At 41.8% G+C, this 27,916-nt stretch overlaps 1 protein-coding gene, 1 non-coding gene and 1 pseudogene across 2 annotated transcripts in view; 2 read left to right on the top strand and 1 right to left on the bottom strand.

The window, feature by feature from the left end:
- HERC3 (HECT and RLD domain containing E3 ubiquitin protein ligase 3) overlaps positions 1–27,916 on the bottom strand; it is an 809,237-nt gene that overhangs the window by 157,514 nt on the left and 623,807 nt on the right. The window lies entirely within an intron of this gene.
- On the top strand, positions 542–27,796 carry LOC136405560 (cysteine-rich PDZ-binding protein-like; annotated as a pseudogene).
- TRNAT-GGU (transfer RNA threonine (anticodon GGU)) lies at positions 6,294–6,369 on the top strand. Its single transcript has one exon. It is a non-coding gene; the product is annotated as a tRNA-Thr (tRNA).

The following is a 27,916-nucleotide window of genomic DNA, read 5'->3' as shown; positions in this document are numbered from 1 at the left end:
GCGGGCTCCGAACCGCCCCTCACGATTCCAACTGTGACAGCCCCTCTGGCCCAGATCAGGGTTTCTCCGTGTTCCCGTCACAATAATAAGGAAGTTCCCCTTCAAGCCGGCGGGTGGCAGAATGCGCCAGGTGAATGACTTCCCACCCGGCCAATGATACCCTTCTGGGGCAGGCCGCCACCAATGGCAGCTGCGGCGCAGCCGAAGGCGGGGCGTCGAGGTCCGCGGGCTGGAGGTGGGGACAGGTTCAGACTGGGCGGGCGGGGGGATCGTCCGGAGATGACAGAATCCGCGGGCCAGCGGAGGGGACAGCAGCGGCGCGGGCGTGTGTTGGCCAATATCCGAATGCAGGACACAGAGCGTTAGCGCGGGAAAAGGATTGTATTTTTCTGGCGAGGAAGTGAGCGGGGCTGATGAATGGTTGTGTTTCTCAGGTTCTGGGATCCAGGTCTAATTTAAGCGGAGGTGACCACAAGCTTGGGACATGGGGGGCGGGAGATAAAGGGTAATAATTGGAGGTGAGTTATCACCGTATTATTACATGGTACAGCAGTCTTCTGTTTCATTCTTGCCCTGGGAGGACTGGGAGCGCGAAGCGGACACACTGAGTTGCGCGGTGGAAGAGGCAGGACCGGCCCTCCTGGAGGTTTGTGGGTCGAAGAGAGCGGTGCTGCAGAAGCGAGGAGGGCATGGGGGGAGGAGGATTGGTGGGTAGTACCTGGGGGAACTTGAAATGAAGTCACTAAACAGATTAAATCTTATCATCTGAAAGAGACCATGTGGCCTAAAACCCACAAATGGATGTCGAAGTTTATCCCTCCTGGCCTTGAATCTCAGAGCTTGCTTCTGCTTCTGACAGCAAGGTCAAAATGCTTCTCGAGTTCCCCTGGTTCTTGCCCTGTCCACAATCAATCTTTTAAAGAAAATATTCTCACGAAGGTGACTTCTTGTGTCTGCTGATCCTTCTCAACCCCTTCAATTTGAAACACAGAAGAACAGTGGGAAAACACTACTTTAACCCAAAAGAATGACTTCTTACTGGAAGAATTTCTGCAACCTGGCATTTGAACCAGGTCCTTTGAGGCCAGATTCTTCACAAAGCTGTTCAAATCAGGTCAGGTCTGCTATCGCCTGCTCTGAGAATCTAATAGATTGGCTGAGCAGAAAACAAGTTTTAAAAAGTGGTGTATCATGTTGGCTGGCATATGAACTCTCAGTGACATAAGGAAAGTTGTCAAATGCTCCTGAGAAAAGAAAGATAAGAAAGAAAATTTGTTATTAGGTAGTTAATAAACTAATTACACCTAAAAACTAATTACAATCCCAAGTGAGTGCCCACATTTTGTGAGTAAAACTCTGGGGGTCATCTTCTAACAGGCAGTTGGCCCTCACCTATTCTTTATGTGGGAAGACACCCTCATACTGAATTTTCTACTTCTCAGGATATACTCTGCTTGTTTACGAGGAGTCAACCAAAGCAAGGAAACTTTGTTTTCCTCATTATACCAATGGATTTGGTGAGACCTGCCTTATCCAATAAGAACTACACAAATTGTAGCCTGGGTTGCATCTATACCAACCAATCAGAATTGCACAATTTGGACATCTCATTTGCATAAAATTGGGACCTTGGGCAGAAATTTCTCTATAAAAGATAGTGGAACACAATTTAGGTTGCTACCTGAATATGTGTCTTCCAGGCTGCAGCTCCCTTTGCTCAAATAAATGCTTTTTGCTCTTATTATATTCTAAAATTAATTTGGTTTAACAACATAATCCCAATATAAAGAAGAACTCAGGGAATGGCCAAAGAGGAGTCATGGCAGGAAGGGGAGGAGGGGAATGATGACTTGGGAAAGGAGAAAAATAGGTTCTACTTTCATGTGTCAAATATGAGGTTTGTAATCAATTAGCATTTGGATAAACATATCTGGCCCATGGCTCAAGTGTTTTAAATGAAATGTCATCTTGTAAAGCATTTTTCTCTATTTTGAGTTGTTTAACACAATTTATCCATAAAGCCTATATGTACCCAGGCTAAATGATCCAAGCTTATTGAAAACTGTCCTATAACATACACCATTAATTTATTAATGTGAAAATTATCTTAGCAGAAAAAGATATGGTATATCAATATTGTCATCAATAAAATAACCATTAAGTATTCATTGAATGTCTTCTGTGTGTAGTGTTGCTGGACAAGAAGCATCATTCCTGACTATAAAGGGCTTACATCCATTATGACTATTTTTTTTTATTTTTCTTGAAACCATTCATAGTTTGTTTGCATTTTTTTTCTTCCATGCCATTTGAATAAAACACAAATACCTAATCTTAAATATAAGAAACTCACTAGACTTATATAGGCTAAAATTAATTAATGTTAATATGATTGGATGGTTGACCATTTCCTAAGAAGCCTTTAGCATGAGCATTGGTTTGTCCCTGAAGAATTCATACAATAAATCCAAGAAGCTTTCTCTTTTCACAAGACCCCAAAACTTGTACTCCTGTCAGTATTATCCAACCTATCGCTATGACTGTACTGACATGAGCACTGGGGGAATGCAGCCAAGGGTTGTGTAGCTAGAATCAAGAAGTTGTTTTACCCTTCTAGATGCAAAAAGACCAAATTCTTCAGTTTACTTGTGTCAAATCAAAATAATATCATCACAAAGAAAAAATAAAAAACCTTTCTTTGAAGTCTGATTATGTGTGGGCCAAACAAAATTTAAGAAATTTTATTATATCATAGAAAAGCTAAAGTGAGCCTATGGAATTTCAAAAGGCCATACATATGTCAATATTAGACAGCTTTAGCCCTGGCCGGTTGGCTCAGCGGTAGAGCGTCGACCTAGCGTGCGGAGGACCCGGGTTCGATTCCCGGCCAGGGCACATAGGAGAAGCGCCCATTTGCTTCTCCACCCCTCCGCCGCGCTTTCCTCTCTGTCTCTCTCTTCCCCTCCCGCAGCCAAGGCTCCATTGGAGCAAAGATGGCCCGGGCGCTGGGGATGGCTCTGTGGCCTCTGCCTCAGGCGCTAGAGTGGCTCTGGTCGCAATATGGCGACGCCCAGGATGGGCAGAGCATCGCCCCCTGGGGGGCAGAGCACTGCCCCTGGTGGGCGTGCCGGGTGGATCCAGGTCGGGCGCATGCAGGAGTCTGTCTGACGGTCTCTCCCTGTTTCCAGCTTCAGAAAAATGAAAAAAAAAAAAAAAAAAGAAAAGAAAAAATAAACAGCTTTAATAGATTAGCCATAAATTCTGGAAGAACATGCATAATAAATGGTTTAGTGTTTTAACATTGTAATACATGATTTGTTTGATGACTTTATATGATGTTAAATGTTGTCCCTTGTGGCAATGCATAGTTCATGTTGCAATGTGTGTGTTACATTAATATGTCATTTTCTTTCTTTTATTTTAATTTTTATTAATTTTAATTTATTCTGTTAACGTGGATTTAAGTGTCTCACTCAATATAATATCCTTACCCCCTACCGCCATATCTCCCATTTCACCCCCTTTGCTCTCCTCCCCCTAACTCCCTCCTCCCTTCCCTCTGGGATTTGCTGTCCTGTTATCTGTATCTATGTGTCATGTATATATAATTTCACTAATCCCTTCACCTCCACTGATCCCATCTCCTCATCCCTGTTCCCTCTGACAGCTGTCCCTCTGCTCCCTGTGACCCTGCCTCTGCCTCTATTCTATTCCTCAGTTCACTTTGTTCATTAGATTCCACATATAAATGAGATCATATATTTGTTTTTCTCTGCCTGGCTCATTTCACTTAGCATAAGAATCTCCAGGTCCATCCATGCCATCACAAAAGGTATGATTTCCTTCTTTTTCATGGCCTCATACTATTTCATTGTGTATATGTACCCCAGCTTTTTAATCCACTCATCCACTGATGGACACTTGAGCTATTTCCAGATCTTGGCTATTGTAAACAATGCTGCAATAAACATGGGAATGCATATCTTCTTTTGAATCAGTGATTTGCTATTTTTAGGATATACAGTGTATTCCTAATAGTGGGATAACTGGGTCAAAAGGCAGTTCCATTTTTAATTTTTTGAGGAAATGCCATAATATGTCATTTCCTTAATTCTAGCAGAAGCCTTTTTATTTTCTTGCCTTCGTTGATTTCTCCGTCTCACTTTGACTAAATCTATACCTTGCAGATATAAGAAACAACCAAACGTGTAGAGAATTTTTCTAAGAGTTTATTTGAATCAGAGATATGCCTAGAAGTAAGATCTCAACTGAGAAAAGTGCTTCAGAGAATAACAGTTTGCTGTTTGTTTTATGCATTTGAGATAAATGAGGAAATGTAAGGAAAATTAAATGAAGGGTGAGGGGGGTGAAGGAGTTATATTCAGTGGGACACTTGAATCCATGTTACCACAATAAATTAAATTTAAAAAATAAAAATTATATATATATATTAGGAGATGAAACAGAGAGCAGGACTTTTTCTTTATATAAAAACTTGTTTTCTCTGTACCTGGGGAAAAAAAAGGAAAATTAAATGAAGGTTTGAGAAAGTAAATAGGATAAATGACCTCTTGCATACTTTAGAAGGTGGTGTCTGAAAGGGTGGTCAGGCATTGGAAGGAGGAGTTTGAAAAGGGGCATTTCTAAGTATGCCAACACAGATGCACAGAATCAATGAATTGGCTTACTGAAAGCAAATATAGCCTTTTAGTAAAGAAGTTACATGCCTGGGATGTGACTGCCCACCATGATCTGCCCAGCTAAGAATTTATGATTAGATCATCTTGTGAGGTTATTTTCCATAAGACCTTTTTATTTTTCATCCAGAAACCGTAATCAAGGGGTTCTATTTGTAAAGTTGTTATATAATATAACACAACTTATTTAATATAAATCTTAAAAAAATATGTATAGTATTATTTGTATTTCCAAATTTTATGGCTTCCTTTTATATAAAAGGAAACTAATTGGTATTTAACTTTCTATTGGCCTTCAGCATTTTATTTTCATTCTACTTATAGGTAAAAGCCCAATGGAATCAGCGATTATATTTACTTTTAAGTTGTTGACCAACAAATTGTTACCTTATAGATACTTAAGATTCTAATATCTTATAGATACCATAGTTAATTCTGTTTCCCACTTCCTATTGGCTTTTTTTTTTAATTGCTTTTAGAGAGACAAAAGTAGGAGGAAAGGAAGGGAGGGGGGGAGAGAGAAAGAGGCATTTATTTGTTGTTCCATTTAGTCAAGCCTTAGTTGTGCATTCATTGTTTGCTTCCCATATGTGCCCTGATCAGGGATTGAACCTGCAACTTTGGTGTTTGGGGTGACACTCTAATTCACTGAGCTAACTAGCCAGGGTCACTATTGGCTTTTAAGCCTAGAGCAAAATATATGTCTTATATGTACAGAATCTTATTGTATGCACTTTGAGAAGTAACCGCATTTCAAAGTTCATTTTTATTCTCCTTTGTCATTTTCCCATTATACTCATTTTCTTACCCATTAAAAAAAACCTTGTTTTTCTCTTCACAAATATAATAAATATTCACTATATAAAATTTATAAAATATATATAATAAAAAAATAAAAACAACCTTTTCTTTCACCACCCTTTTTTAGTTCTTAATATTTTGGCACTTCCATTACATGTACATGAATTTCTAAAAATTACTCACTATATACATAATATTTGAAACTATGTTTTCTGAATTTAGCAGTATATTTAACATCTTTAATAGAATTAAATACTATTCTACAATATCATTGGCAATTGCATGTACCCACAAAATGGATATACTATAATTTAAGCAATTTCCCCATTTTTGCAAATGTAAATTATTTTTCCATTATTTTCCATTATAACTATAGTGCAGGAAAACTACAAATAGTGAACATAGCTAAATATTAGCCCTCACTCTTGATTATTTCTTTAAGATCAATTCCTAAAAATGGAATTGCTAAGTCAGGCAGAATATAGACTCTTAAGCTTTGTGATATATTGCCAGTTTTCCCTAACAAAAGGTAGCACCAGAAATACACACACACACACACACACACACACACACAACACTCCTTACCAGTAATAGCATTGTTTTGTTTTGGTTTATATTTTATCTTTTTTAGTGTACAATTTTGTAAGCTACCTTAAGTCTCGATCAGACATGTGGGATATAAAAAATAATAATAAAACAAAAAAAAACTCTAGTAAAATAAAGAATCATGGAGCACACATCTAAAAACTAGCCTAGGTAAGATGTTTCTAAATATTCACATCAAGAAACATCTAGGCCCTGGCCGGTTGGCTCAGTGGTAGAGCGTCGGCCTGGTGTGCGGAAGTCCCAGGTTCGATTCCTGGCCAGGGCATACAGGAGAGGTACCCATCTGCTTCTCCACCCCTCCCCCTCTCCTTCCTCTCTGTCTCTCTTCCCCTCCCGCAGCCGAGGCTCCATTGGAGCAAAAGATGGCCCGGGCGCTGGGGATGGCTCCTTGGCCTCTGCCCCAGGCGCTAGAGTGGCTCTGGTCGCGACAGAGCGACGCCCCGGATGGGCAGAGCATCGCCCCCTGGTGGGTGTGCCGGGTGCATGCGGGAGTCTGTCTGACTGCCTCCCCGTTTCCAGCTTCAGAAAAATACAAAAAAAAAGAAACATCTAAATGCATAAAAATGCGCACTGGCCAGACAGTTTGGTTGGTTAGAACATAGTCCGGAAGCACAAGTGTTGTCGACCCTCTGTCAAGGCACACACAGGAACAGATGAATGTTCCTGTCTCTCATGCACTCTGTCCCTTCCTCTCTCTCTAAAATAAACCTTAAAAAAATAAATGCATAAAAATGCATGATTGGGGTTGTTGGTCCTTTGCTGAAATTTTGTTTGATGTCATGTGTTTCCCCCAGTCCTCCCGCACACCTGCCAAAAATAAAAAGTTTCAGAAAGGGAGTTCTGTACAAACTGAAACTGTTGTTAATCACTTTCATCTTCAGTACAGTTGAACAGCCAATAACAATGAATTAATGGTTCACCAAGTTCTATAGCAAAATAAAAGCAAAGTGTCAGAATTTGTGTCATCCAGCAATAGAATGGTAGCCAGAAAAAGCACTGCATTGTCCATTTCTCAAAAAGAAAACTTACTATCATTATTCATAACATTCACTGCAGTCCAACCACTTTTGTCATCAGTCACCTTATTATGTGTACTGGTGTGTTATAGGCTTTATATAAGGAAATAATCTTATTGACCAATCATCAGATAAGCACATACTTTGAGTTCTTTTGTAGCTTTTAGGAATGGATTTGTACCGTCCCATGTCCCATTCAAGTTCTTGCCCAGTTTCCTTTTTTATTAAATAAATAATAAAATTTCAAGGTAGGTTTATAGCTGTCAGCTTAAAAACAGTTAAAACGACCTGCCCAGTACCTGGATGATATAATCCACTATACTTTCCAGGTCTTTGGAAGGTATTGTAGATTAAATAGTAACCCCTACCAACCCACCCAAATTCATGTCTATCTGGGACTGCAGAATGTGGACTTACTTAAAATTATGTCTTTATATACATAATTAGTTTCATTAGGATGAGGTCATACTAGATTGGGAGGGCCCTAAATTCAACAACTGGTGTCCTTATACCAAGGCTATGTGAACACATAGAGACACACAGGGGAAATGACATGTGAAGATGTAGACAGGAATCAAAGTGGCGTGTCTACAAGCCAAGGAATGTCCAGCAAGACCATAAGCAAAGAAAGAGGCATAGAGAATATATTCTCCCTCAGAGCCTCTAGAAAAACCAAACTGCCAACACCTTAATTTCAGACTTCAACCTCCAGAATCATGAGATAATACATTTCTGTTTTAAGCTGCACAGTTTGTGGTACAGCAGTGCATATGTTACTACAAAAAGTATCTATAATAGATTTTTAATATAGTCTAGCTATGGCATCTGTCACCAGGTTGCTTGCCAGGGTTAGCTGACTGCTCTGGCATCTTCATCCAGAGTTCCCTTCCTCTGAGAGTTTCATATGTGTTCTTCCCAGATTGTGAACTCAACCAAAAATAATGACATTTCCAAACTGATAAAATCTATTCTTAGTCAAGGTATATGGGGAGCTGTACTCCCCGGCTAGATATTTCCAACAAACATTGACATCCCTTTACAAGCAAATGTAAGTTAGCCAAATCTGTTTAATAAAATACCTCCCTCTACCTGATATTTTGTTTGTATGAGTCAAATCACAGCTCCATATCAGTTTCATTTAGAAAATATATAAATTATATAAGATTATATTAATATGAGCCTTGACCTTGATGGAATTCTAGTCATTTCAAAGACAAATTATTACAGATATTTTCCTTGCTATTATAGCAGAGCAGGTACGCTTTATGATTTGACTATAATAGTAGAAGTTGAAAATATTTGAATTTATTTTACTTGCTTTTGAATTAATCACATAAAAAATTATATTATATTATATTATATTATATTATATTATATTATATTATATTATATTATCACATAAAAAAAGACTCTGAATATGAAAGTGAAACTTTATGTCTATGGAGAGGACCCAGGGAAATCAATCATACCCACAGGGAATTCCACTCCTTTATATTATTAAAAGGAAATCTTAACATTAATAATTTAAATTTTTCAAAATGTCATTATCTTGCAAAACAAAAAAGAAAGTGTTCATTTTGATCTGTACAGATATAGAAAACTAATTACCTAAACAAATTGCATAAGGAGAGATTCTGACCTTGGGTGAGCCTATGAAACATTCAGCAAGCTTGACTATGTTGAATCTAAGCTACATTGAGAAGTATCTCCTCACTAAATAGGACTGACATCAAATTTACTACAGGAATATTTTACTTAGTGATCAACTTGGCAACTCTTGATAATTTATTTCAGTGGGAAAAAAATAGTTGCTGCCGATTAAAAGCTACCCTAGTTTTCTAGGTTTCATCTATCCTTTGCTGATGATAATTATTTACTGAGTTATTTTAATATCTACTTTCTGTGAGATATTATTTTTGGTATTTAAAAAATTCCTTTAAGAAGTATAGATGAAATGTTCTGTAAAATACCAAAACAAAATCTTTTAAAAAACACATTGTCAGAAAATAAGGCCCTGGCCGGTTGGCTCAGTGGTAGAGCATCGGCCTGGTGTGCAGAGGTCCCGGGTTCGATTCCCGGCCAGGGCACACAGGAGAAGCGCCCATCTGCTTCTCCACCCCTCCCCCTCTCCTTCCTCTCTGTCTCTCTCTTCCCCTCCTGCAGCCAGGCTCCATTGGAGCAAAGATGGCCCGGGGGCTGGGGATAGCTCCTTGGCCTCTGCCTCAGGCGCTAGAGTGGCTCTGGTCGCGACAGAGCGAAGCCCCGGAGGGGCAAAGCATCGCCCCCTGGTGGGCAGAGCTTAGCCCCTGGTGGGCGTGCCGGGTGGATCCCGGTCAGGCACATGCGGGAGTCTGTCTGACTGTCTCTCCCCGTTTCCAGCTTCGGAAAAATACAAAAAAAAAAAAAAAAAAAAAAAAAAAGAGAGAGATGACGTCAGAGTAATGGCGGGGTAGGAAGCGATACTGATAAATCTCCCCCAAAACTCAACAAGATCTTCAACCAGAAACAGAAAAACCTATACTTGGAGCCTCCAGAAGCTTCGCAATACACCCAAAGGTATGGTCAAGTGAAAAATTGGCTAAATATATAACCAAACCCCGAAGGAAATAGGGAGTAAGAAATGCTCCGCCTTCTTCACTAACCTAAACAGGGCGGCTTTCTCTGGTAACTGTGAATATAGAAACTGAGGCGGGCAAAGGGGGTGAATAGATCCAGGCCGCGGCACAAACGGCCGAACCAGGCTGTGGCACGGAGATCCAAGCCGAGGAAAAACTGATCCTGTGGCAACCCGGGCAATACAAGCTAACACTCGCGCCAAACCCAAACAAAGAAAGACAAGCGGGGCGGCCATTTTACCCGGTCTCCTGGTTGGCGTGCGCGCAGTTAGTGGGCGAGAGATTTCTTCCTAGGCCCCAAGAGTGGGTGCCCGTGTTGCCCCACGGAGAGGCAGGTTCAGAGGCCTTTCTGTGGGCCGAGGGCAGAGTCTCTGGGCAGCCCCAGCGCCCTGGGAAAGCCACGCACGGGAGGGAGTGAGAACTAATTCCAATGGTGGAGATTTTCCGTGCTGGAGGGGTTTCACTCAGAGGGAAACGCGGCCGGCCTCATATCCTGGTTTGCGCGCACAGATAGTGAATGAGAGATCCCTCCGAGTGCCTCGGCAGTGCGCGCCCGTGTTATCGCACAGAGGGGCAGAGTCAGGGGCCTTTGTGTGGGCCAAAGCGGAATCTCGGGCCACCCCAGCGCCTTGCAAAAGCTGCGCACGGGGACGGAGCGAGACTCAATTCCAACGCAGCAACTTTTCCCTGCGGTTGGGGGTTTCACTCAGAGCGTGAGACTGCTGGCCGGATATCCTGGTCTGCACGCGCAGCCAGTGAGTGAGAGTTTCCTCCAAGCGCCCCGGAAGTGGGCGCCTGCCTGTGTTACCGGACAGAGTGGCAGACAGAGCCAGAGGTCTTTGAGTGGGCGGAAAGCCCGCCTGATTATGCTAGCAGCTCTGACTGACTGAGCCTTACCCAGAGCCCTGTGCTGAGTGGAAATAGAGTGGGGAGTTGCCAGTTCTTTGAGCCTCTTACTATCCAGGCAGAGGCAGCAGCAACCCCATAGCTGGATTATCAGGCTACTAATTGAGGAAGGAAAGACTAGGAGAAAGGCTCCAGGAACACGGACTCTCTCACTGTCAGAGCCTATAAATGCTAATGAGCCTCGACTGCCAACGAGACTAAAGCACAATACATGACATTGCCATAGAGACTTATCAACTGCAAACCTCTACCTGAGCGTGCCAAAGGGGCAGAACCCGGGGTACAGAGTCACCGACCAGGAAGAGGGAGAGAAAAGAAAAAGCAAGAAGATAACCTCTCAAAATCAAGAATAATCTGCAGACTTTATAACCTATCCCATTTTATTATATTTGTTCATTTGTTTCTCTTATCTTCATTCTTGATACTTTTTTTCCTCCTCCAATTTGGCCGATTAACTCTCTGCCGGTCTTACTCTCTCCTCTCCTTGAACTACACTACCCATAAGTGTTACATCTCCCATTATCTTTTCTCTTCTCTTCCTTTCTCTCTATGAGGGTTGCACTCCAAAACCCTTAACTCTCTCTCTCTCTCTCTCCTTTCTTTTTTCTTCTTTTAGTGGTTCCCTCTTTTTTTCTCTCTCTCTCTTTCTTTTCTCCCTCTATATTAGTTTCTTCCTTTCTCCTTTACATCTCCTCTCATTCAAACCTCAATAACAAACAAATTATCTTATCTGGGACTCAAACTTATGTTTATGGCATTTTGGGGGGTTTTTACTTCACCTTTTTAACTCACTAGCAGTGCTCCCATCCCTGGCTCTCCATTTTATCTAGTTCTTGTTCCACTAAAAAAAAAAAAGAAAGAAAGAAAGAAAGAAAATAAAATAACTCTCCACCAGAACAAACTCTGCAACCTCTTTGCGGGCTGGCTCTGGAAGCAGAAGCAGGAGCCCTGAAATGGGTCCAGTAAGAGAAACGAGAAGCAGAAATGAGCTGCACTGAGCTGCAGCAAAAGAATGAATGACCGCACAGTTTCCAGGTGTTACCTTTCCTGCTTCCTTTTGCCCTTTGTCTTTTCTCCTCTTCCCTCATATATCCCTGCACCATTAGGGCATAATTCTTACATTTCTTTTTTTTTTCCCCATCTTATATCCTTTTGAGAATCTGGTGAAAGTTGTACATTGTCTCCACAAAAGTGGTGCATATACTCACATAATTATGCATACTATTCTTTGTATTCACAGACTCTACATCTGCACACTTCTTCCTCTTTATTATGAGCCTTTGCCTCAACCGCTTACTAAATCTAAGAATCTAGTAAGCTCACTCATGCTAAAATGCAAGGCGGCTTAATATTTGCCATTCTCTCTTTGAAAGGAATTTCAAGTGAAACGACTTCATCTTTAACTGATTTAACTGTAATATGAGAGCTGCATTTTGCTTCCTCAAATGGCCCTCCCAGAAGCCCCAAAATGTAATCTCCATATTGGGTAAGCTAGATTTTGGATTCAGCTCCCCACCCTCAAAATCAAGCAAAATATATAAAATTCTTTCCCCCAGAAATAAATTCCCCTCTAATTGCCTTCATAATCTACATTCAGAATCCTGAAATTACCATGATTCTCAATTTTTCTCCCCCATCCAGTCAATTATCAAATACCATCATTTTTCTTTATACTGTCTTTTATATCTATCTCTTCCTCTATGTATTAGTTTCCTATTTCTGCTGTAACAAATTGCCATACAATTAGTGCCTTAAAACAACACAAATTTATCTCTTACTCTTCTAGACACCAGAAGTCCTAAATGAGGTTTACAGAAGCAAAGTCAAGGTGTTGACAAGGCTAAGTCTTTCTGGAAACTCCAGAGAAGAATTTGTTCCCTACCTCTTCCACCTTCTAGAAGCTGCCCATATTCCTTAGCTCATGGCTGCATGAAGTTTCTACTTCTATAGTCACTTCACCTTTTCCTAACTTTGGCCATCCTGCTTCCCCTTGATAAAACCCCATGTGATTACATTGGGTACACCTGGATAATCACCCCATCTCAAGACCTTAGTTGCACCTGCAAAGTCTCTTTTATCATATAAGAAAATATTCACAGGTTCTGAGGATTAAGACACAGACATCTTTTAGGGACCATTATTCAGCCTTCCACACTAGTCTACATCACCTGTTCCTCAACCCTAGTTTTGGTCTTTGTACCCCTGGACTACAGTTGACCCTGAAACTATGCAGAGGGCTAGGGGCACTGACCCTCCTTATAGTAAAGAATTGCATATAACCTTTGACTCCCCCAAAGCTTAACTTCTAATAGCCTACTGTTAACCTGAAGTCTTACTGATAACATAGTCTATTAACTTTGAATTTGTATATTTGTATATTATATGTATTATGTGTGATATTTTTACAACAAAGTAAGCTAGAGAAAGGAAAGTGTTATTTAGAAAACCACTGAAGCCCTGGCTGGTTGGCTCAGTGTTAGAGTGTCAGCCCAGAATATTGATATCCTAAGTTCGATTTCTGGTCAGGGCACACAGGAGAAGTGACCATCCGTCTTCTCCACCCATCCCACTCCCCTTCTCTCTCTCTCTCTCTCTCTCTCTCTCTCTCTCTCTCTCTCTCCCTCTTCTTATCCCACAGCCATGGCTCAATTGGCTCAAGCGCATTGGCCTTGGGTGGTGAAGATGGCTCCATGGAGCCTCTGCCTCAAGTGCTAAAAATAGCTTGGTTGCAAGCATGGCCCCAGATGGGCAGAGCATTGGTTCCAGGTGGGGGTGGCCAGGTGAATCCCAGTTGGGGTGCATGCAGGAATCTCTCTCTGTTTCCCCTTGCTTGGAAAAAGGAGAAAAAAAGAAATGGAAATCATAAGGAAACTACAATACATAATATACATATTTATGGAAGAAAATCCACATATAAGTAAGCCCACACAGTTCAAACTTGTGTTGTTCAAGGGTGAACTGTACTTTAACATTTCCCTGTTTTTTCTGACCACAGCCTTGCTCCCAATCCCCTTGACCATTCTAGATATGAAAAATATTCATCAAAACTTAGCTCTTCATCCTGTTCCCCACCCCAATTCCAAGATCCTGACCATTGATTACTTCAGCACAGCATAATTCACTCCCATCAAACCTATTTCCACACTGTCCCCCTACTTACAGAAACCAAGTGTTCAGATTCCACCCTCTCTCACCTCCAAAATTCTCCCATTGTACTAAAATCTGACATAAATCACATCTCTTTCATCATCTCAGTAGTTCCAACTCCCAATTTGACTTCCTCTAGCTCTTTTTGTTGAGAGGATACCCCTAGTACTTACTACATGCTATTTTGGCTGTGTTTCCACCACTGTCCCACTATATGATCTTAGAGAAGTCATTTTCACTTCCCATGCCTCTGTTTACTTGTCTATAAAACTGATAACATTCATACCCAAATCATAGGCTTGCTATGAGGGTTCTAAGTAATAACCCACTTAAGATTCTCAGCACATAGCTCTCAACAAGTGCTACCTCTTCCTCCTTTGTCTTCTCATTTATCTTCTTCAGTATATGACTCATATCATTAGCTATATGGAAAATTCCCTCAGGGAAAGGACTATTTCTTAGACATTGTGCCATATTTATTGTAAGCTCAAGAAATGCATCTTTTATCACTGTTATCGTTGATAATGATAATTTGATAATATAAAGGGACATTCTAATATGGTTTTAGAACACCAATCTGGTCCTTGCCCCTGTCTATTTCTCATTCTAGTTATCTAAGTAAACACTTTCTCTCCGATTAAACTGTTTACATTTCTATTAAACTATTTAGAGAAGATTTATGCTTGATTCACTATAGAAACACCTAAGGACTGCTTATCAAATAACCGGCCTTTATCAAGTATTTACTCAAGAATGAATCTTCTAGTATTCAAGAATCTGCCAGTCAGATTGCTTCCTTTACTTCTAAGTTATCATTTATAAAATGAGGTTATATTTAATGATCTGCGAAGTCCTCTGAAGCTCTAAAATTCACTATTCCTATAGTTCTGTGAATAAGGTGAGAAACTAATTTGATTAAAAAATAACCCTTTCTTACTCTTTGTACTGTTTCCTTAAACACTGCTCTCTCTTTGATATCACCATTTTATGGTGCCAATTTGTGATAGCATAAGTCTTATGAAAACAGAAAAGTCTTTCTCATTAATTGCTAGATATAACAGCTATTATTTTAATAGTAATTACTTGAAACTACAATACCTTTGGTATTATAATCCTCTTTTACAGATACATAAACATTAAATATTTTTTGTTCTAGCACAAGAATTTTCTAAACCAAAATTATACATGGAACCCATATAAATTTCAGTTGATTGCAGATAAGACAATAAAATATACTTTTAAAAACAAATGTATTCATTAAGGTTGAAAATGGGAGGTTGTAATTAACATGGTCTTTGAACAGAAATATCTAAATCTTATTCTAGGACAATAACCTTTTCCCTTGATGTCCACAAAGGAAACATTTGCCCAGAGAAAGAAGAAAAAAAGACATTAAAAACCAAAAAAAACAAAACAAAAGCTGTTACTAAGGAAGGCTTTAATAAATGCCAGACCTCAATGCAGAACTTTAGGGAACTAGTCTGGAACTTGAAAAAAATTACTTTGGCCTAAACCTCATTAGCCTAAAGGACCTAGAGCCTATTTCCTCCATTTCTGCCCCCCAAGACTTGTATCTTGCTATTCTAATGCCCACCGCAATCTTATTTATACCTCTACCACAAAACCTTACTCTGAGAAGGCATGGTCCAATCAGTGTCCTTTTAACTTTACCAATCCAGAGCAGCTCCTTCTCCTTGAAGGAGAGAAAATATCACATGGCCAACAATTTTGGGGGGAAAAAGATAAATTTCTCTCTTGTACTATATAGCAAAATAAAACCTAAATAAGTTTAAGAAATGACAACAAAAGTTTCAGAAAAGAATTAAGTGATTACTTGTAAAATTTATGTGGAAGTACTCTCTAAGCATGGTACCATGAAACAAAATGGAAAAGATTAATGTGCTTTTTACTTGAAACTTAAAGCAGAAAATTTTAAAAAGTTAAAAGTAACTTCTAGGAAACTTGTAAAAGGCAAACATCATGGAAATACTTATTCTATATATGACAACGGCCTTTTCACTAAAAAAGAAAGAATACTCCAAAACATAGCAGAAGTCCTTTTTTTTTGATAGAAACACAGAGAGAGTCAGACAGACAGGAAGGGAAACAGATGAGAAGCATCAGTTCATCCATTCTTCGTTGTGGCTCCTTGGTTGTTCATTGATTGCATTCTCATATGTGCCTTGACTGGGGGGCTACAACAGAGAGAGTCAGGAGGATTTAATGGCAGATGCACCGGGCGTGCGCCCTGGGGCCCCGACTTCTGAAGGGCCCCGTAAAACCCCAACTTCACACTTTTTCTAATGTAAGGGGCCCAATATTTTCTTCTGCGCCTGGGGCCTCAACTGACCTTAATCCACCACTGGAGAGGGTGACTCCTTACTCAAGCCAGTGACCATGGGCTCAAGCCAGTAACCTTTGGGCTCAAGCCACTGATCATAGGGTCATGTCTATGATCCCATGCTCAAGTCAGCGACCCCACACTCAAGCTGGTGAGCCCATGGTCAAGGCTGATGAGCCTGTGCTCAAGAGGGTAACCTTAGGGTTTCAAACCTGGGTCCTCCATGTGCCAGTCTGACATTCAATCCACTGTACTACCACTTGGTCAGGCTATAGCAGAAGTCTTGATTAGGTCACACACACACACACACAAATGCACTAATAGAGTGATCTATCTAGTATTTTCAAGGAATTGCTCTCTGAAGAGAAAACATTTAAGCTTAAATCTTAAGGATGAGAGGAGATGCCAGGCAGGGGAGTGCCAATCAGCATGGGGAAGTGAAGACCTGAGGGGAGGCGATGGAAGATTAATGAAAACACAAAGACATAGATAGAGTTTGGGCCAGGTAGTACATCGTGTTCTGATGGAGACACAATGACCCCAAGCCTGGAAGACCATTTATTTTATATGCTTAAACAAAAGGGTATAGTGCTGCCTGATCAGGCAGTGGATCAGTGGATAGAGCATCGGGCTGGGATGCAGAGGATCCAGGTTCGAGACCCCAAGGTCACCAGCTTGAGTGTGGGTTTGAGCAAAAACTCACCAGCCTGGACCCAAGGCCACTGCTTGAGCAAGGGATTACTCAGTCTGCTGAAGGCCCATGGTCAAGGCACATATGAGAAAACAATCAATGAACAACTAAGGTGTCACAACAGAAAACTGATGACTGATGCTTCTCATCTCTCTCCATTCCTGTCTGTCTGTCCCTATCTATCACTCTCTCTCTCTCTCTGTCTCTGTAAAAAAAAAAGAAAAAGAAAAAAGAAGGTATAGTGCTGGGTCATGGAGGTAATGACTATGTAACGCTCTATCCTACAAGCATATCAGGACATCCTAGCCTGTGGTAGCACTGTGCGCTTGTCACCTTGCTTCTGGCGTCAATACCACGAACAGCTCCCAAATTGTCCTAGTGACCTCGCCCTGCCAGGTCACTCAAGGCTGAGCAGGGCCCTTCCTCTGCTCCCAGCTGCACATAGGCCAGACCATTCAGATGCAGTGGCTCTCTACAGGGGAGGAACCTCCCTGGCAGAGGGAACAGCATGTGCAAAAGTTCTGAGGCTGAGAAGAGCATACCATTGCCAAGGCACTGAAAGGCTCACCAGATTGCCAGCATCAACTCCCATATGTGCCTTGACCGGGCAAGCCCAGGGATTTGAACCAACAACCTCAGCATTCCAAGGTGATGCTTGATCCACTGCGCCACCACAGGTCAGGCTGCAAAACATTTTTAAAATATACCTTAAGTATTGCCTAACCAGGCAGTGGATCAGTGGATAGAGCATTGGCCTGGGATGCTAAGGACCCAGTTTAAAACCCCGAAGTCACCAGCTTGAGCGCAGGCTCCTCCAGTCTGAGCATGGGCTCACTAGCTTGAGCATGCAGTCGCTGACTTGAGTGTGGGATCATAGACATGACCCCATGGTCGCTGGTTTGAGCCCAAGGTCACTGGCTTGGCTGGAACCACATGATTAAGGCACATATGAGAAAGCAATCATGAACAACTAAGGTGCCACAACTATGAGTTGATGCTTCTCATCTTTCTCCTTTCCTGTCTTTCTGTCCTGTCTGTTTCCTCTCTCTCTCTCTCTCTCTCTCTCTCTCTCTCCTTCTCTCTCTCTCTCTGTAAATATATATATTCTTTAACCATCAAAAAGAATGATTAATTCCCTATAAGCCAGCAATTTCACTTCTGGATGTGTATCCAAAAGAATGGAAAACAGAGTTTCAAAAAGATATATGCCCACCCACGTTTATAGCAGCACTATTCACAATAGCCAATGGCAAAAGTGACCCAAGTGTCCATCAACAGATGAATAATAATAAAATGTAGTACAATGGGATATTATCATTCAGCTTTAAAAATGAAGTAAATTCTAACACATGCTATAACATGGATGAATGTTGAACTCATTTATGCTAAGAAAAATAAACCAGTCACCAAAAAGGGCAAATGTTGTGTGATCCCACTTATATAAAGTACATACAGTAGTCAAATTCATAGAAACAGTGTAAAGCCAGGAGCCACGGCCAGGGCCACTATCACAGCAGCCCGGCCCATGCAGGTTCACATTGGATTCGGACAGTCGGTAAAGAAACAATGGAGCCAAAAACTGATGGGCCATAGTCTTTAATTCTAGCTTGCACCCGGCGGGCAAGTAAAAACATACACTGGGCTCCAAAACCCACTCACATTCAGTGCTCACAAAGCTACTGACTTATCCGAGTTTCCTAGAATCAAAGGTTTCTAGCTCACCAGACTTATTCACCTCTGTTCCCCATCTCCTTCCTTCTCTCTACACAAACTGGCCTCTCACTCAATACTCCGCCATCTTGGCTGCTTCTCCTGGCCACATGGCCTCTTTCTGCTCTCTGCTCTGCTCCCTCTGCTCTCTCATGCTAATCATCCCAGGAACCAAGAGGGCAAGCTCCCGTTCTGCCCCCATTTTATAGTGTAGATTCAAAACCTTTAATCCAATATTCAGAATAGGGAAGTCTCTAATACAAAGTCACTTCTCTGAGGCATGATTGGATTGTACCACCCCACATCAAAACAGGTGGGAAAGGCTTAATCCCAAAACCAAGCCCCAGGCTACAGGGATTCTGCCTGCCCAGAGACACACATTAATATCACCTGGGCAACGGCCTCCTCGTGGGCAGCGTAATCTTTAACAAAGTGAGCATAATACATTTTATCTGCCCAACAGACAGAAAGTATACTGGTCACTGCCAGGGGCTGCAGGGAAAGTGGGAAGCTAATGTCTAATGGGTGGAGAGTTTGTCTGGGAAGATGAAAAAGTTCTGGAGAGGTGATAGTTGTACAACAATGTAAATATATGTGATGTCATTGAACTGTACGTTTTAAAATGGTAATGTTTTTAAAGTTTTATATCGAATGTATTGGGGTGACATCGGTTAATAAAATCACATAGGTTTCAGGTGTACCTAACATTCCATAAGGTATCATCTGTGCCCTGCACCACGTGTTCTCCGCCCGAAGCTGAGTCTCCTATCACAGTTACCCCCCTTACCCACTGCTGCCTCTCCCGCCCCCTCCCTCCCGTAATTGCCACACTATTGTCTGTGTCATGAGGTGGGTTTTTTTTTTTTTTGCTTACTCCCTTCACCTTTTCCACCCAGCCCCCACCCACCCCTCTGACAGCTGTCAGTCTGTTCTCTGTGTCTATGAGTCTGTTTCTATTTTGTTTGTTTATTTTGTTCATGAGAATCCACATATAAGTGAAATCTTATGGTACTTGTTTTTCTCTCAAAAATCGGAAATTTTATTTTATGTGTATTTTACCACAATTAAAAATAATAGTAATTAATTAAATTTAAGTAAGTAAGTGGTCTGCCATATAGGCAATATCAAAATAATCTGATAGAATAAGACATTTAAGAATGGGGTCTTGTCACAACACGATCTTCTGGACACCTGGCATGGGGGTTTTTAATTCATAAAAAGTGAGGTCAGTTTGAGGCCACAGAGCAATGAATGTGGTTACCTAAAAGCAAAGGTAGTTTCAATGTCCTGTAGAAGGATTTTCTCTAGAATGAGGAAAGAGGAGTCCACCCTCTTCTCTTCTGACCGGTTCACAGTGAGTTCTGTTCAGCTAAAGGAAACCCTTTCAGAGAAACATGGACAAATTAAAATGAATTTAGGGAAGAGGAATCAGAAGAAAATAAAAGGATCTGAGAAATTGTTTATGAGAGATAACTGAAAGATGACACACTGGCTGTGAAAAGGAGTAATTTGTTTCTTTGTGTCTGGGAAGAATAGAATTGAGACCAAATTTTGGAAGCTGCACAGTAAGACAGTTTTGGATCAGTAGAAGGAAAACTTGCTGAAAGTTTCCATAGCACTTTATCAGTACCTCTCTTGTAGAACTTTCCACTTTCTATCTTTAACTTAAAGTTACTGGCAGAAATTACCTCCATATCCACATAGCACCTGCTGGAACGCATATTAGGCCCTGAAATATTTGTTGAATGAATTAAAGAGTGTGAGAATGATTAAATAAATGACAGTCAAAACTAGCCATAGAGGAAACTGAGCTGTCTTGAGAGGAAAAGCATTCAAACAGAGGATAGTGAACTACTTGGCAGAGACATTATGGAGCAGATCCAAGTTTCATGTATTTGGTTGGATTAGATGACTTTTAAAGGCCTTTCAAGACCTGAAGATCTCTGGTTTCATGACCTAGGTTTAAGTCCTGGCTTTGCCACTTATTAGTACTGTGGCATTAGGTAAAGTCACTTAGCTAATTTGCTCAAATGGGATTATGATATGTACAATCCTTGCTACATAAATTATTTGGAAGATCAAAACAACACTTTAAACCAACAAAAATAAAACGAGAAGGCTAACTGCATTCCTACCTTGATTGGCAAGAAGTCATGCATGAACTTCGAGAGCTCTGGGGAGGCAGGTGGAAGCCTGGGCTGGGAGGGACCAGAGGGAGTGGCTGTAGATAGGGTTTGCACCTGAGGATGAGCTGTATGAACCCCAAACACTGTGTACCAAGGGACACAATAATTTCAGGCTTGATGAGGGTAGAATCTTATTTATGGCTGATAATCCTACACGAGTCACCCTCATGTACTGCACGGGGGCATAGGGAATAGAAAAGAACCACTGGGCCAGGCATTTCTAGATTGATCAAGGTCTCCACCAAGTGGATGTGATTCAGGTTATTTAAACACTTACGAATAAATTGAGGCAGATTCCAAGATGGTGACAGAGTAGGTGGATGTTCCAACTACCACCTACCAGGACAAAATTGGATTACAACTTAATTTAAGAACCATCATCTTGAGAAACCAACGTTTGACTAAATGAAGAGGAGTCTATAACCAAGGATCACAGAAGAAGCCACGTCAAGACTGGGAGGAAGGGTGAAGCCTTGGAAAGGGCTGCCTGATTTCAGAAGCGAGGAGCAGCTGAGGGTTCAAAGGGACTCTCACTGTGGGGAGGTTCACCGTGAGAGACATGGATCCTAAGCCTCAGGCCTGGCAACCCGGCCTAGAGCCCCAGAGCCTAGAACAGTGATTTTCAACCTTTTTTGAGCCGCGGCACATTTTTTACATTTACAAAATCCTGGGGCACACCACCTACCAAAATGACACAAAATGACACTCTAACACAGTACATATTATACATATAGTTAATAATATAGTTTCTAAACGTATTTATACTCACTTAGTGTGAAACCTGGGCCTGTTTTGATTAACACAAAAGGGATATCCTGGCAGGAATGGTAGAAGGACACACACAAAGCTCTTCCTCAACAGTTCTCAGTCTCTCTCTGTTTTTAGTTTTTATTGCAGTCAAGCTTGAGAAGCTCAGCTCACATAGATATGTGGTTGAAAACGGGAGCAATGTCGAAATAGCTTTGTTGGCCAGAATGGGGAACTCCTTGGCAACAGATAACCAAACACTGTCCAAAGGAAGATCAGCAAACTTTAGCTTTAAAGTTAGATAACATTGTGATGCATTATGATGCATTGTAAATCACCCTCTGCGGGGGCCTCTTTCGAAAAGAAAAAGGTCAAATATCTATATACACCATCAGATAGACATAACCAGCTGAGGCTGAGGCTTCATCTAGTGGTGGCAACATTTACTATCAGTCCTGACCAGGATTAGAAATTGGGACCATGGGGAGGAGTAGCAGCTTCAACTACTCACCACAGCCACACAATGACAAGTGTGCGGCAGCCCGAGCGGGGACCTTCCTGGGTGTGGATGAGAGGCAGCCTACTATTGGTTCATCGCTAGTGGTCGGGATGAATCCTAGAAGGTGATTGGTCAGTGAGCATTCCCTGTGCCTCCACTCTTTCTGTCACTGATAGCTGGAGGGATTGTGAGGGGAATGTTTATGTTCGGATGGAGGCGGCTGGCGGCGGGCCAGATAAATAGCCTCTGCGGGTCGTATCCGGCACGCGAGCCGTAGTTTGGGGACCCATGTTTAATATCCCCATGGCACACCTGACCATGTTTCATGGCACACTGCCGCGGCACACTGGTTGAAAAATACTAGCCTAGAAGAGGTACCCACATAGCATTTGGTGGTGAAAATAGCCAAGGTTTCTGTCTGCAAGAAAGAAATGGAACTCTCTGAGATGCAGGCTTAAAAGGCCAGCACAGAAAATTTCATTCACAGCCACTTACCTGGCTCTCTGGTGGGGGAGGGCTGAGAGGACTAGAAGTGCATGAGGAGAGTGTGAAGTAGGTGGCCTAGGGGAAGACATTGTAGGGGATAGCTACCAGAACCCCTGTGCTGAGTCATTCCCTAATACTGCAGTCATCAACTTTCTTGGGTGAAGCAGTGCCCTTTGAGCAGCATCAGTCTGGGGGAAAGCAATTGCCCCATGCTCAGAAATCTCTTCTGCCCCACCCTTTGGAGACTGGGCTGTTCTGAGACGTCAGCTAGAAAGCAGGAGCATGTCAATGACTCAGTTTTCTGACATGGAGGCAGGAGATCCCCCACTCTCCCACTGCATGATCCCAAGACTATGACTTCCACCCCACAGGAGACTCAGTAGAAACTGTCCAGTCTGTGGGCAGACCATATCTCCAGGTGTCCAAGGCCACACCTGGTGGCCTGCTGACCACACCCAGGGCAGATTAAGGCTAGTTGAGGCCCCAGGCACAGAAGAAAATATTGGGCCCTTAAAAAAAGAGAGAGACAGGGAAAATAAAAATGCATGTTAACCATATTTTTAAATAACTAAAAATAAATTATGTACTATTAATGTTAAAATTGCACATATGAAACCAAACTTGGTGTCATTAGAAAAAAGTATATAAAGTTTGAGTTTTGCAGGGCCCTTCAGAATTCAGGGCCCAGGGCACACCTGGTGCGCCTTCTGTCAAATTCTGCCTCTGATACTTACCCTCTGGGGTAGGTTCCACAGAGGGAAGGGAGAGGTTTGGAGTACAGACATTTAAAGTGTGGGTCCCTGCAAGCCTACTCTTGGGTCTGGTCAATGGGCTTAGCCACTTTCTGGGGGCACAGTCAGCCCCAGGGGAGGACTCTCTCAGTCTTCCTCCCTGAGACCAGGGTCCCACCAGCTGGAAGAAGTTCTGCAGAGGTGACTCTTGGCCCAACTCAATGTGAACCTGCTGCTCACCTTGCTGGGGAGAAATAAAGTTAGTATCAAGCAGTATCTCAGGGATTAGACTCTGGAGTAAGGGCCACTTTCCCTGTACTGAGCTCCTGACCAAGAGACCTCTGAAGTAGGAGTCCCCAACAACATTGTATTCCCAACCTCAGCGGCCCTAACCCATTAAGTTTGCAACCTGTAGAGAGGTTGGTTGGGTGAGCCTATACTACAGAAGACTCTGTTGGAAGACCATGCAGCTACAAGAGGAGATGGAGCAGCTGAAAAGTAGAGGCAAATCTTACAGAGCTTGGAGCCTGTATGGAGCCTCTGTCACTGTAAGCAGAAGAAACCTGATCCTTATACCCAGGTGGCCCCTCCCACAGACTACCCAGGCTCAGGAAATGCAAATGCAAACAGCGAACAGAGCAGTAGCTCCAGACAGGTAGCCCATGGAAGGTTACAAACAATGACTGACACCAACCCAAGAAGATCTAGAACCAACACAACTAGTAGTGGATTGCAGATAGCACCAACCCTAGACTCAGCTAGCTACACAGGCAGCGACCCAAAGGAGGAGTCCAGCAGGTACCAGACACTGTGGAAAATAAATACACCCCACAGGACAGACACTACACAGAGTCTAATACACATGATCAAGGTTGAACCTTAGAGCCAGCTAGCCTGAAGGGATAACTGCACCCACAAAAGGACCAACTGCATTCAATACTCACATACAACAGGAGGAAAGATACCACCCTTAAGAAGCATTCTTAGAGCAAGAAACTCAGGTGCCCTGAAGGTCAGGACCACCAAGCCCATCTTCCTCATAAACACACCACAACAAATTTCAAAGTCAAACAGGGCTACCTAGTAGACAGACAAAATGGGCAGACAAAAAAATAAGACCTAAATGAGTCAACAAGAAAAACCCCTAAAAAAAGAACTAAATGGGGCCCTGGCCAGTTGGCTCAGTGGTAGAGTGTCGGCCTGGTGTGCAGGAGTCCCGGGCACACAGGAGAAGCACCCATCTGCTTCTCCACCCCTCCCCCTCTCCTTCCTCTCTGTCTCTCTCTTCCCCTCCCGCAGCCAAGGCTCCATTGGAGCAAAGTTGGCCCGGGCACTAAGGATGGCTCTGTGGCCTCTGCCTCAGGCACTAGGATGGCTCTGGATGCAACAGAGCGACACCCCAGAGGGGCAGAGCATTGCCCCCTGGTGGGCATGCCGGGTGGATCCCGGTCGGGCGCATGTGGGAGTCTGTCTAACTGCCTCCCTGTTTCCAGCTTCGGAAAAATGCAAAAAAAAAAAAAAAAAAGAACTAAATGGGCCTGACCTGTAGTGGCACAGTGGATAAAGTGTCAACCTGGAAACACTGAGGTTGCCGGTTCAAAACCCTGGGCTTGTCTGGTCAAGGCACATATGGGAGTTGATGCTTTCTGCTCCTCCCCCTTCTCTCTCTCTCTCTCTCTCTCTCTTTCTCTCCCCTCTCTATAATGAATAAATAAAATCTTTAAAAAAAAAAGAACTAAATGAAGTGGAAGTAACCAAACTACCCAACTCAGGGTTTAAAATAATGATTTTTAGGATGCTTAAGGATCTTAGAGCAACAGTGGATGTTCACAATGAGAACTTAAACAAAGAGACAGCAAGCATCAAAAAGGACATTGAAATCATAAAAAAACACACCCAGAAATGACAAATACAATATTAGAAATGAAGACTGCACTCGAAAGAATCAACAGCAGGCTGGATGAAGCAGAGGATCAAATCAGTGATTTAGAGAATAAGATAAATGTAAGCACAGAAGCAGAGCAACAACAACAAAAAAAGAGGCTCAAAAAAACTGCGAAAACTCTAAGAGACCTCTGCGACAACATGAAGAGAAACAACATCCGCATCATAGGGATTCCTGAAGGAGAAGAAAATGAACAAGGGATAGAGAACCTGTTTAAAGAAAAAATAGTTGAAAGTTTCCCTAAATTGATGAAAAAAAAAGTCACACAAGTTCAAGCACAGAGAGTCCCATTAAAGAGGAATCCAAAGAGGCTTACAACAAGACACATCATAATTAAAATGCCAACATTACGAGACAAAGAAAGAATACTAGCAGGTGCAAGAGAAATATAGTTAATAACTTACAGAGGATCCCCCAAAAGGATGACATCTGACTCTCAACAGAAACACTTGAGACCAGAAGGGATTGGCAAGTAATATTCCAAGTGATGCAAAACAAGAACCTACAACCAAGACTACTTTATCCAGCAAGGTTATTGTTTAAATTTGAAGGAGAAATAAAAAGTTTCCCAGACAAAAAAAGACTCAAGAAATTCATTACAACCAACCGAGTACTGCAAGAAATGTTAAGGGGTCTGCTATAAAAAGACAAAGAAAAAAAAAATCAAGAGAAAGAGGATTGTAGATTTAAAGAATAAAATGACAATAAATAAGTATATATCAATAATAACCAAAATGTAAATGGATTAAATGATCCAATCAAAAGACATAAGGTAGCTGCATGGATAAGAAAACAGGACCTTGTACAAATGCTGTCTACAAGAGACTCATCTCAGAATTAAAAATACATATACACTGAATGCGAACGGATGGAAAAAAATATTTCATGCAAATGGAAATAATAAAGAGCTGGGGTAGCAATACTTATATCTCACAAAATAGCCTTTAAAACAAAGGCTATAGTAAGGAATAAAGAAGGTCACTACATAATGATGAAGGGAGCAATCCAACAGCAGGATATAACCATTGTAAATATTTATGCACCTAATATAGGAGCACCTCAATATATAAACCATTTTGATGGACATAAAGGGCAACATCGACAACAATACTATAAGAGTAGGGGATTTTGATACCCTGCTAACATCAATGGATAGATCCTCCAGATAGAAAATTAACAAAGAAACAGTGGCCTTAAATGATACACTACATCAACTGGATTTAATTGTTATCTTCAGAACATATAACACCAAAGCAGCAGAATATACATTCTTTTCAAGTGCTTATGGTACATTTTCTAGGATAGACCACACGTTAGAACTCAAAAAAAGTCTCAATAAATTTAAGAAGATTGAAATCATATCAAGCATCTTCTTGGATCACAATGGCATGAAACTAGAAATCAACTACAATAGAAAAACTGAAAAACATTCAAACACTTGGAGGCTAAATAACATGTTATTAAATAACAAATGGGTTAACAATTAGACCAAGAAAGAAATAAAAAATTTTCATGTAACCAATGAATATGAACATACAACAACCCCAAATCTATGGGACACAGCAAAAGCAGTCCTAAGAGGGAATTTCATAGCATTACAAGCATATCTTAAGAGGCAAGAAAATACTCAAACAACCTAACCCTGTACCTAAAAGAACTAGAGAAAGAAAAACAAATAAAGCCCAGAAAAAGTAGAAGGAAGGAAATAATATATATCAGAGCAGAAATAAATGACATAGAGGCTAAAAGAAACAATACAAAAGATCAATGAAACCAACAGCTGGTTCTTTGAAAAAGCAAAGAAGATTGACAAACCCTTAACCAGACTCATCAAGAAAAAAAGAAGGGAGGACCCAAATAAATAAAATTAGAAATGAAAGTGGAGAGGTGAAATCCTTCCTAGTTGGGTTGATGTTTTCAAGCTGCTACTGATACCGCAGCTAACTGTCAGGGAAGGATAGTGTGCAAAAAATGTGAAAAGATACTTGGTACTGTTATCACTCCAGACACATGAAAAGATAGTGCAAGGAATACCACAAAAAGTGGTGGAAGAAAGCTGAATAAAAATAAAGCTTTGACCTCCAGAAAAACAAGATTTGATCCATACAGAAAGAGTAAGTTCTCCACTTGCAGAATTTGTACAAGTTCTGTGCATCAATCAGATTCTAATTAATGCCAGGGCTGTGTCTACAAAAAGTGCATCTGGCCCTGGCCGGTTGGCTCAGCGGTAGAGCGTCGGCCTGGCGTGCGGGGGACCCGGGTTCGATTCCCGGCCAGGGCACATAAGAGAAGCGCCCATTTGCTTCTCCACCCCCGCCCCCCCTCCTTCCTCTCTGTCTCTCTCTTCCCCTCCCGCAGCGAGGCTCCATTGGAGCAAAAGATGGCCCAGGCGCTGGGGATGGCTCCTTGGCCTCTGCCCCAGGCGCTAGAGTGGCTCTGGTCGCAGCAGAGCGACGCCCCGGAGGGGCAGAGCATCGCCCCCTGGTGGGCAGAGCGTCACCCCTGGTGGGCGTGCCGGGTGGATTCCGGTCGGGCGCATGCGGGAGTCTGTCTGACTGTCTCTCCCCGTTTCCAGCTTCAGAAAGAAAAAGAAAAAAAAAAAAGGTGCATCTGTTCAATGTGTGGAAAAAAAGGTTTTGGATACCAAAGACTACAAGCAAATGTCTGACTAAATGTATTGATGAAGTTTCTGGCTTTCTATATGATTTTGCTTTCTGTTTTAAATTTTCAAGACATACATCATGTTCAAGTCACAAAATAACATGTTTTAAGACAATAAGTTTAAACCTGGG

The sequence above is a fragment of the Saccopteryx leptura genome, chromosome 5 (assembly GCF_036850995.1).
Source record: "Saccopteryx leptura isolate mSacLep1 chromosome 5, mSacLep1_pri_phased_curated, whole genome shotgun sequence".
Taxonomy (NCBI): Eukaryota; Metazoa; Chordata; class Mammalia; order Chiroptera; family Emballonuridae; genus Saccopteryx; species Saccopteryx leptura.
This window is presented reverse-complemented; position numbering and strand designations above follow the sequence as displayed.